General features: G+C 35.9%; 1 pseudogene; it reads right to left on the bottom strand.

Moving 5' to 3' along the window:
• Nucleotides 1–9,211: 9,211 nt before the first annotated feature.
• Nucleotides 9,212–11,253, bottom strand: part of LOC117795054 — a 97,516-nt pseudogene continuing 95,474 nt past the window's right edge.

The following is an 11,253-nucleotide window of genomic DNA, read 5'->3' as shown; positions in this document are numbered from 1 at the left end:
AAATTTGTGGTAAACTTATTTTAGGAAATAAAAACATAGGATGATTAATTTTATCAATCTAATGTAGGATTTTTTTTAAAAGATTTTATTTATTTATTTGAGAGAGGAGGGGTGGAGCAGAGGGAGAGGAAGAGAAAGAATCTCAAGCAGACTCCACACTGAGTGTGGAGCCCAACGGGGGGCTTGAGATGAGGCTGGATCTCACAACCCTGAGATCACGACCTGAGCCAAAATCAAGAGTTGGTCGCTTAACTGACTGAGCCACCCAGGCGTCCCTCTAATGTAGGTTTAAACAAGCATAACACAATGGCAATATAAGAATAAATATAAAATGATAATTTGTTGCAAATAAGAAAGCTACTTCATTTTTAGATGAATGTCTACAAAAAATGGTTATCAAAATATGAACTTTTTAAAAGTTCAAACAGAATATAATTTATACTTCATCCCAATCCCATAAACCTCCTAATGATAGATAAATAGGAATAATCTGTTTTTATCTCCAATTACATTTTGTTTTGTTTTGTTGTTTGTGCATGTATCTGTTAAAGCCTACTATGGATCAGGTGTTAGGAAACTGCTGGAAATACAAAGAATAACGAAACAGATTCCAGTCTAGGAGTTGTCAGAAACCAACATGGAAGACTTTTTTTCCATCTGTGGAGGAAAATACGTTTATAGTATAATTTTCTTCAATCTTAATTAGGTATGTCTTTTAACAGGCCAACTTCACTAGATTTGACAAAATTCTTGGTGTCTTAGCTGTGGAGTTTCTTGAATGTACGTATTCTGCCACACATGCATTTGACCACACCCAGAGCTCCTTGAGACCAGCTGTTGTCACATGGAGTTGGTGCTCAATTAATGATTCTTCAATAAATATTCATAAATGAAAGCAGCTTTTTTTTAGATAAATTACTTGCTTCACTTGTTGATTTCATGCAATTACATGTTTCCATTTCATGACAGCATGGGGAGAACTAAGAGTGATACTAGCTGTGAACTTCAGAATTCAGCTTGATCATTACTGTCAAGGATACTTTCTCCTTCTCCTCTCTGCCATCTCCTGGGGAGTCACAAGGGGATGCCTTTGTGATCCCAGATGGTTGCAACAGTTCTAGGAATTAGAAGTAACATATGAACAATTGAGAAAATGAACTATTTGTCATATTGTTTCATTTTAGGAATAAGTAAACTTATTCGAAGCCCCACCTTCAATTTCCTTTCATGTCTTATTAGTCAGGATTTTGTCCTATTCTGCAACTTTAAGCCATTCACTCATGGGGCTTTGGTTTACCTCAGTGACCTGAATTCTCAATTTGGGATGATATGGATGTTTGAGAGTCAATCATTCTGACTCATTCAGAGTTAAATTTTAATCATTTTGATTCATTCAGAGATTTGAAGGCTAAGAATTTTCATGATAAGAAATTCATTCTAACAGAGAGCTGGTGTGCACAAACTTGGCAGAATGTTCATGTTTAAACATTGGGGGATATGGCTTGCATTTGGATACAACACAGTGCACATTATTTGTTGAATCCACTAGCCCAGTTTTCCCCAAACAGAGGATGCCTCTGGAAGAAAAAAGGGAGGAAGGGGTCCAAACACCAGTGACTTTAAGATGAGGTTTTTCGTACTGACAACATTGAGGGATCATAGATTAAACGCTCATAAGTTTTTCATGGGCAGTATTTTCCAATGCAGACACTTTTGGAAACCTATTGGATAACGAAGGAGAAATTCTGCATCAGAAACAGCAGAGATCCATGTGATCATTGCTGATAGGAAAACAAAACAAACAAAAAAACCCAAAAAACATTGCATTATCTATGGTAGTATATGTGAACAACCCTTAGAGGATTGATTGCAGTTTGACAATTCAGGAAATTTGGTAGATACAGGCAAAACCAGAAAAAATATTCAATATTTTACTAATAAAATATTATCTCTCCTCTTCAGCCTGGAAAAAAATATGAGCTATAAAGGACAATTAGTGAAGCAGTTCTATAGGGAATGGCAATGAACTTGGTTTTGGAAATATGGGTATTATTGTGTCATTTAGACATTTAATTGTTTAATCACTTAGTACAATAAAGGCATAAAAATGACTGTAATTAATGACATTTCCTAACATTTATTTTAAAAGTGTGTATTCTAGGTGATATGATTGCTATTTTTTTTTCAATATATGAAAGAAATTCTCCTAAACTCAGACACACACACACACAACAACTTAATGTTTACCATATAGTGTATCGAAGATAGTATTTCATCCTGGTTGCTTGAAAGATAGGATTCTGGTTCACTCCTTTTCAAGATGGAATTTCTTACTTGATGTTAGGCATGACTCAGTTGATTGTATTTAATATGACTGAAATAATTGTTAATAACTTTATATAACTGGCTTTCTTTCGTGAACAGCCAAAACCTATTAAAATATGCATCTGTATTTTTAAAGTTCACATGTGCAACTACTGATTTCAGAATCACAGTTTATTACTAGAACAAGAATTTAATTTCATTTCAGAATCACAGTTTCTTACTAGAACAAGAATTTAATGCTGGCCTCACTATATCCTTGGTTGATTGGAGTAAATTTGTTTATGGAACAGTTGTCTTTATCTGACTCCCTGAAACCACTTTATATGAACTTGGGGATTAATTTATACTGTTTCATTGTCTTCTTATTTTTTTCTTCTTCCTCAACTGCAACCTTTGAGAGGCTAGACCCCATTGGCCATCGTTGAAGAATTAAAAGTGAGAAAATACAGGGAGATTGTTTCTTATTAATAATACCCTAGTTGTTTTCCTTCATTCCCCTCTTGTCCCTCTTAAATTCAATTATTCCAACTATTGCCCAAATAGCCTTACAACTGTATGGGATCATGGAAACACCCTTTCCCCATACTCTCTCCAAAATTCCTACCAAAGCCTCATATTCCTCCAGTTATATTGTTTCTCTCACCTGTTCACAGAGCTCAGGACTCCAGCCTTTGGGTGATTCTTTAAAGGTCCCAAGCACGTTTCCACCTCGAGGCTTTTGAACTTGCTATGGGTCCGCTGTCACTCCACTGTCATATGACCCTTCACTCATTTTATTCATGCTTCTGTCCAGCTGCCTTCTCCTCAGAAATAACTCTTCATTTCTTTATAGTAGTCATATCTACCATTATGGTCCTCCTTATTCTTTATCATCATTGTCCCAGCATTTAATTGATATCACATCATGAAATTATTAACCTATTTACTTTTCTCTTTCCTACTAGAATATGTTCTATGAGGTTGGAACTTATATATATATATATATCTAGTACACTGCTATATCTCTAGCAACTGAAACAATATCCAACATACAGACTACATCTGGGAATATATGATGGGCTCAAAGGCACATATGTTCCATTCTGGGAGCTAAAAATGGCTAGTGGGGACAGTAAGTATTGTGTTGCTCTGGTAAGACTGCCATAACAAAATACCTCCAGCTTGGGGGGGTGGGGGCTTAAACAACAGAATTTTATTTTCTTGGGGCACCTGGGTGGCTTAGTCAGATAAGCCTCTGACTCTTGATTGTGGCTCAGGTCATGATCTCAGGGTCATGAGATGGAGCCCTGCATCAGGCTCTGCCCTGAGCCAGGAGCCTGCCTGAGATTCTCTCTCCCCCTCTCCCTCTGCCCCCCCCCCACCCTCTTGCTCATGTGCACATGCTCTCTCTCTCTCTAAAAATGAAATAAGATAAAATAAAATACAATAAATAAAATAAAATAAAATAAAATAAAATCTATTTTCTCACAATTCTGGAGGCTAGAATTTCAAAATCCGGTTGGTAAAAAATCCATTTTCTGGTGAGGACTCTCTTCCTGACTTGCAGATGGCTGCCTTCTTGCTGTGTTCTCACATGTGTACACTGAGAGAGAGCTCTTAGGAGTCTCTGCCTCTTCTTATAAAGATACCAGTCTTAAGGGAGTAGAACCCCATCCTTATGATCTCATTTAACTTTACCTTCTTAAAGGCACTATCTCCAAATATACTCACATTGTGGGGTTAGGACTTCAACATATGAATTCTGGAGGAAATGCAATTCAGTCCATAAAAAGTAGTAAAAAAAGATTGGAAAGAAGGACTCTTATTTCATACTAGAAAGTGAATTTTACGTTGGGTGTTTCTCTATTATTCATATCACTATGTTTATTAGATCAATGATTAATCTCTTGATTTCTTTGACACCAAGTCTTTTTTCCCTATTTTCCTTTTAAATTTTTTTCTTCTATTACAAGGCTCACATAAGTTTTCTAGTGTTAAATTTAAGACATGAAATTTTCTGTTATCTTTAAGGAAGGTCATATGAATTATAAATCTTAAGTATTTGAAATGTGTGGTTTAATTCCTTTGGAAAGGTTGTGCTCTTCTTGCTACTTACCATTTTTACGGCTAAATATGACAGATGAAGTATTTGATCTGGGTGGAAGCCATTTCAAATTAATAACTAAAATAAGACATAAAAGAGTACCACCTTTCAGTTATAAGATGAATAAGTTCTGCAGATCTAATGTGTACCATAGACAAGATTGTTGGGAATGCTGTATTTTGTAATTGAAATTTGCTAAGAGAGTCAAACTTAAGTGTTCTTAACAACAACAGAAAAGTAAATATGTGAAGTGATAGATGTGTTAATTAACATGATAGGGGTACCTCTTCACAGTATATGCATATATCAAATCATCACGTTGTACATTTTAAATAACTTATGATTGTATTTGTCAGTTATACCTCAACAAAGCTGGAGACAAATTTTAAAAACATATTAAGAAACTAAAATAGGAGAATAAAATTTGGGATAATTGGAACTGCATCACGCATATACACTGAAGAGAAATATTAAGTAGCTCAGGGATGACTTATAAGTTGTTTCCAATTCTATCACATCTATTGCTCCTTAGGCTAAAAGAAAATGTATACAGAATAAAACTTACCTATATACCTATAATTTTAGGGAAATCAATATAATGCCCAAATTACTGCATAAAGGAGAAAGGAAAAAAACAACTTACGAAAAGGATTGTGTTTTCAGTATGCAAATGCTAGACAAGACTACACAAGGAGAGATCATGAAGATCACAGGTGCTTGCACTTAACAGAATATGTCAGTGGAAATGCAACAGCTACAAACACATTATTACATAGACAGGTTTTATTCCAGAATCAGCAACATTCATGGCATCAAATTATTTTTCCAAGCGGTGAATGCTTCTCAATAAAGTTCTAATGAAATTAATTATACTTTTCTCTCAATTTGCATGGTGTTTCATTCTTAGAAAGCTCAGAGTGCATTAAGCTATGCACAAATGTTTTCTATTTATGTGTAAAATGAGTTATTTCCCAGCTTGGACAATTATAAAGATGTGTTTCACCTATATGATGTTCTAAAATCAAGAAAGACACAGGATGAAATTTAATTGCACAGAACTATCCCAGGCATGGCCAGAAAACATCATACCTGGCCCACATCCACTGAATGTCAGTAGCATGCCTTAATCATCTTCACAGCCTAAAATGCTCTCAGACATTTACAAAATATCAGCTATAAAAGGTAGACCTGCCATCTCTCTCAATCCCAGCAGCTGAAAACCACTGAAATGAAGTCACTTAAGTATCCATGTGAACATTTTCTTGTAGGCCATACTAGTATTTTGAAACATCCTTTTCTAACATTTCTGATTAATTTGTCACTATAATTCTTAAATGCATTTCTTCACCCATTTAAGAAACATTTATTAAGCACCCAATACTCTATTAGTCCATAGGATCACAAAAAAGGACCCCCCAAAAACCAAAAGCAAAAACAATTTAAAAAAGTTCTTTTAATAAGAGTTACAATCTATTAAAGTTTTTTATTAAAGTACAGAGACACTTGGCCAGTAACTTTCATTAAAAGCTCCCAGAGCAACAATTATTCAACATAGTTCACACAGCTTTTACCCATGCTGCTGACCTCCTATCCCTATCCTCAAACTTCCCAAACTGTCACCCAGCAAATAAACTCGAGGTAGAGTAATGACAATGGAGTCTAGTTTTAGTGTCTACTTTGGTAGGTCGATCAGCCGGTGGAATAAAAAGATAGCTTGTAAGTGAGTTATATTGAGGTTTAATTTACACACAACGAAGTTCACTGTTTTAAAGCATACAGTTCTATAAACTTGGGTAAATATATACAGTCAGGTAACTATCAACATAACCAGAATATTTACTAAGCACCTTAAATTCTCTCATGACACTTGGCAATCAATCTCCAAAAAACTAGCTGCCACTACTTTGTTTTCTGTTGTAATTTTATCTATTCCAGAAAGTCATATAAATGAAATAAAGCATTAAGTAGCATTTTGCTTTTGGCTTCTTGCATTTAGCTTTAGTCGTTTTGAGATTCATTAATGTTGCTGCATTTATCAGTAGTTTATTCACTTTTTATTTCATGGAGCATCCCATGAATGGGATGAGAATGAGACTGTTAGGTAGACTGGTAGGTGCACATCTACCTTTCTAAGGTATGAGAATGAGACTGGGAATGAGACTGTTAGGTAGACTGGTAGGTGCACATCTACCTTTCTAAGACATTGCTGGCAAGTTTTACAAAGCGGTGATGCAAGTTTGCACTCTCACCAGCGCTATATGCGGTATCACGTTGCTCCACAGTCTTGCCGGGACGTGATCTGGTCAGTCTTTTTAATTTTGCCATTCTCCTATGTATTATCATAATTTTGTGATTTTAATTTGCATTTTCCTGATGACTAACAATGTTAAGAATCCTTTCCGATTGCTTATTGACCATTAACACTTCTGCCTTAGTGAAAAATCTGGTCAAATTCTTTCCTCTTTTTTAAATGGGTTGTTTGTCTCTTACTGAATTATAAGTATTCTTTATGTATTTTGGATACAAGTACATTATAAAATATGTTTGCAAATATTTTCTCCCAGTATGTGGTCTGCCTACTCATTTTCCTCTTTTTATCTAAATTCAATTAGCCAACTTATGGTAGATCATTAGTTTCTGATGTAGTGTTCAATAATGTATCAGTTTCATATAACACCCAGTGCTCATCATATCACGTGCCCTCCTTAATGCCCATCACCCGATTTTCTTAATAGCATCTTTCAAAAAACAGAATATTTTAATTCTGAGAAAGCCCAATTTATCATTTTTTCTTTTATTTGTTTTTTGTGTGTGTCCTACTTAAGACATACTTGTTTATGCCAAGATCACAGAAATGTACTTTTATGTTTTCTTCTATAAGAATTATGTTTTTAACTCTTTCAGTTATGTTTATTATCCATTTCAAGTTAACTCTTACACAGTATGTGCAGTAGTATATGTTTATTATTATTATTATCATCATAAGACCAGTTAGTCTAGCACCAATTATTGAAAAGATTCATCCTTACTCAATTGGTTCACCTCTTTATAACAATGAATGGGCTGTATACAGGTGGACTCTACATCGGGACTATTTATTGTGTTCCACTGACCACTATAGCTACCCTTTCTCCAAAACAACATTATTTTGATCATCATCACTTTGCATTATTTATATAATTAAACACATTCAGTGTATATTAATTATATGATTTTTTGAAATTATTTTGACCATTCTAGGTCCTTCTCATTTACATTTTTTAAAAGGTTTGTGTGTAGATAGTGAATTGCTTTGATTGATTTTCCAATATAAGAAGTGATTTCTAGAAAAACTCCACTGGGCCACAATTTAGCATTCTCTGAGAATACTGCTAAGTTCGATTTGCTAATAATTTTTTAAGAATGTTTTTGTTTATACATGGAGGATATTGGTTTGTGGTTTTCTTTCCTTGTAATATCTTTGTCTGGTTTGGGTATTGAAGTAATGCTAGCTTCATAAAATGAGATGGGAAATTTCCCTCTTCCTCAAATTTCTGTTTAGATTGTATAGAATAGATATTATTTTTTTCTTAGGTATTGGTGAGAACTTTGCCAAATAAGCCATCTGAATCTGACCTTGGAATTCTCTTTCTCTCTCTCTCTATATATATATATATGATATAGGCCAATAACTCATTTCCTCCAGACTGATATTTGTGATCCTTGTGAGCTTAGGTATTTTAAGAAATTTAAGGATTTTATTTAAGTTGTCAAATTTATTGCTTAATATTTTTTATTACACTGGCGCTGTGTATAGGATCTGTAGTGAGGTTTTCCCTTCCCTCCTTTGTTCTTTATGTTATAATATTTGTCTTTTCAACTTTTTTCTATTAGTCTGGCTAAAGCTTTATCAATTATATTATCTTTGCAAAGAACCAGTTTTTGGCTTTATTGATTTAACTGTTCTTGATTTCCTTGACTTTTTTTGACAGGTATGTTAACATTTTATTTGTTTTTCTCCAGTTATTTTTTAGGTTATTTTTTAGTTATTTTTTGGTTATTTTTTCCATAATCATAAGCACTTCAAGTTGGATTTTTGAAAACTGGTGATAAACTGTAACCTCATGAGAATTTTTTTTTCTCCCAGAAGGATTGCTTGTGTGTTTATTCCCATTAGGAAAAATATTCATAACTAAATAACTTGCTACTATGATTTATCCAGATATTGTGAAAGAGACTGACCTCTACATTCTCAATAGTTCCTTAAAGATTTCCCTTCCTTTGACTTGGTCAAGATTATATATTCTTTAAGCAATTTTATAGAAAAGCACACTGTTGAGATGTTTCCTGAGCCCTTATATATCTGGGAATGTCATTTTGTATCTCCGCTTTTAACAGTCAAGTTTTTTTCCTTGTTTCTGGCTTTTTATCTTGATGAACAATTGCGTTCTGCAATCACATTAATTTTGAACCTTTTGTCTGTAAGATTGTCATTTCCATCTGAATGCTTTTTGCATTTATTTCCTAGTGTTCTGAAAAATGTCACCAATAGGTATTCCTAAAAGGGGGGTGGGAAATATTGAGTTACATATGCAATGCTAAATATGTTTCATGATTGTAGGTCTTCTAATTGTGCACAGTGCACCTTCAAAGCTTATGTGGCATTTCCCAAACATACTGAACAGCAGAGCCCTTTTGAGTTCATGGAATTGTGAGTATGGGCTCTTCATTCCTACCATATGCCAGCATTTCCCTGCAAGAGCACTCACCTGCCGTCTGTTAGAAGGATCCTATAGAAAGCATTCCTGTCTGTTAGAAGGAATCCTATAGAAAACATTCCTTCTGCACCATGGAAGCTAGTATCCTGGATGTCTGGTAAGAGTGATACCATCACAGACAAGGTGATTTACTCACAGCTGCTAGGCAGTATTTGCAATGGATGGTCAGCTATAAACTTGACCCTGTGTGTCCATGGGGATTTCTGAGGTTGGCTGCCTCAGAGATGCTTCCCATTCTGGAGCAGATGCAGAGTGGCATAAAAGACCTGAAGTTGCATATTGGCTGCAGCACAAACCTTTCTCACAAAGATGAGACTTCATATTTTTGGGCAGTGGCTGCCCAGTTTGATAATGTCTGGCAAATTGGTTAACCACTTGATAACCTTTGGAAAAATATTTCATCAGCATAGAAGGAACCTCAGCAAAATCAATAGGTCATCTGGTCCACTGACATGTTGTTAATGAGTGTATCTTAGCACAGAATGTATGGTATGCCCCATTTCAGGGGGAAGCTTTTCCATCATTCCAAGAGTTAATAAAGTTGGTGAATTCCCTGAGGAATGGGGAAGATACAGTTTAAGAAATGCAATGGAGTTAACAGTCTCTTTCTTCCAGTCTACCTCCACAGATTGTAAAATGACAATCCTGATGTGGTTTGTCTGTTTGCAGTAAATGCACCCAGCAGTCCTTTGGATTCGTGAACCACAGCCAATATTCTAAAATCTTCACAACACACCTCATTTTCCAGGCAGCTCTGCAGACAATGAAATCCCCAACAATTAGTTAAAAAAAAATTTAGACCTTCTTCCATTCAGGCTTTCAGGGAGAAACATGTCAATATACACTGGGCTCAATATTCTACCTCTCTGCGTGAATCATACCACTGGATAGAGGGGGATCCCAAGGCATTCATTTGGAATTTTGAAGATTTCCTTTCACTTTTTGCCTCGTATCTCCTAAAAATCTCTTATAGTTCTGCCAGATAATTTGTCAAATAGTTTCTCAAGGAATTACATGACAGTCTGAATTTTTAGCTAGTGTTCTCTGGGGAGTCCTGTGAGAAAACATCCCATTAACTTTCTCATATGTTTTCTGCTGCTGAGCAGCTTTTCTGGACATTTCAATTGGCCAGCATTGGGAAAAAGAAAAATTGTGCAAGCAGCTCCTTACATAAAACTTCTAGTGCTTCTGCATGTAGACCATCAATTATTACAGGATCTCTATCAAAAATAAAGTTTTGGTGGCGCCTGGGTAGCACAACGGTTAGGCATCTGCCTTCGGCTCAGGGCGGTGATCCCGGCATTATGGGATCGAGCCCCACATCAGGCTCCTCTGCTATGATCCTGCTTCTTCCTCTCCCACTCCCCCTGCTTGTGTTCCCTCTCTCGCTGGCTGTCTCTGTCTCTGTTGAATAAATAAATAAAATCTTTAAAAAAAATAAAATAAAGTTTTGGCAAAAGTGTTCTGCGAAGAAATGCTTATCAATCTTGGAAAAATTGCTCCCCATAAAAAAATGCTCTACTCAAATCCAAGATTTTGCTAGTAAGATCCACTGCTCTTTAATGCTTTTCTTAGTCTAGACGGATTCCACTGATTTTAAAGTCAAACATAATCAGTTCGACCACTCAATGGGTTTCTGGATTAAAGGAACCCAGAAGTTTTTTAATCAGCTAGTAATTTTCAGAAACTTTGGTATAATTCTACATTTGTGTTTAAGTTTTCTCCCCTGGTGCCAATACACCTGCAAGATTTCTTCCAGTTCAGGTGAGCAACTTTCACAAAATCAACCACTCTGCACCAGGAATCCCAGAGTGTGTCCGAGGAGCAGCGTGTGGGGGCAGGCAATATAGAGAATTCATGCTCCACCAGCAATCCTTTCTCAAGGCTTTTTCCTGTGCAATTTGAAATCCTTCTGGGAGAGTGAACTCAAAATCTCCAAAAGGACCTCCCCAGTGCTTGGTGAACACATCCAGGGATTATCCTGGGGCTTGATAGCGAAGACGGTACCCAACAAGGACTAGCTGGTGCTGACCCCTCTCTGGCTGGGATCCTGGCTCTGAGGCTGCCAAGCTTTCAGGAGCCCAGCAT

The sequence above is a fragment of the Ailuropoda melanoleuca genome, chromosome 6, assembly GCF_002007445.2.
Source record: "Ailuropoda melanoleuca isolate Jingjing chromosome 6, ASM200744v2, whole genome shotgun sequence".
Classification (NCBI taxonomy): domain Eukaryota; kingdom Metazoa; phylum Chordata; class Mammalia; order Carnivora; family Ursidae; genus Ailuropoda; species Ailuropoda melanoleuca.
This window is presented reverse-complemented; position numbering and strand designations above follow the sequence as displayed.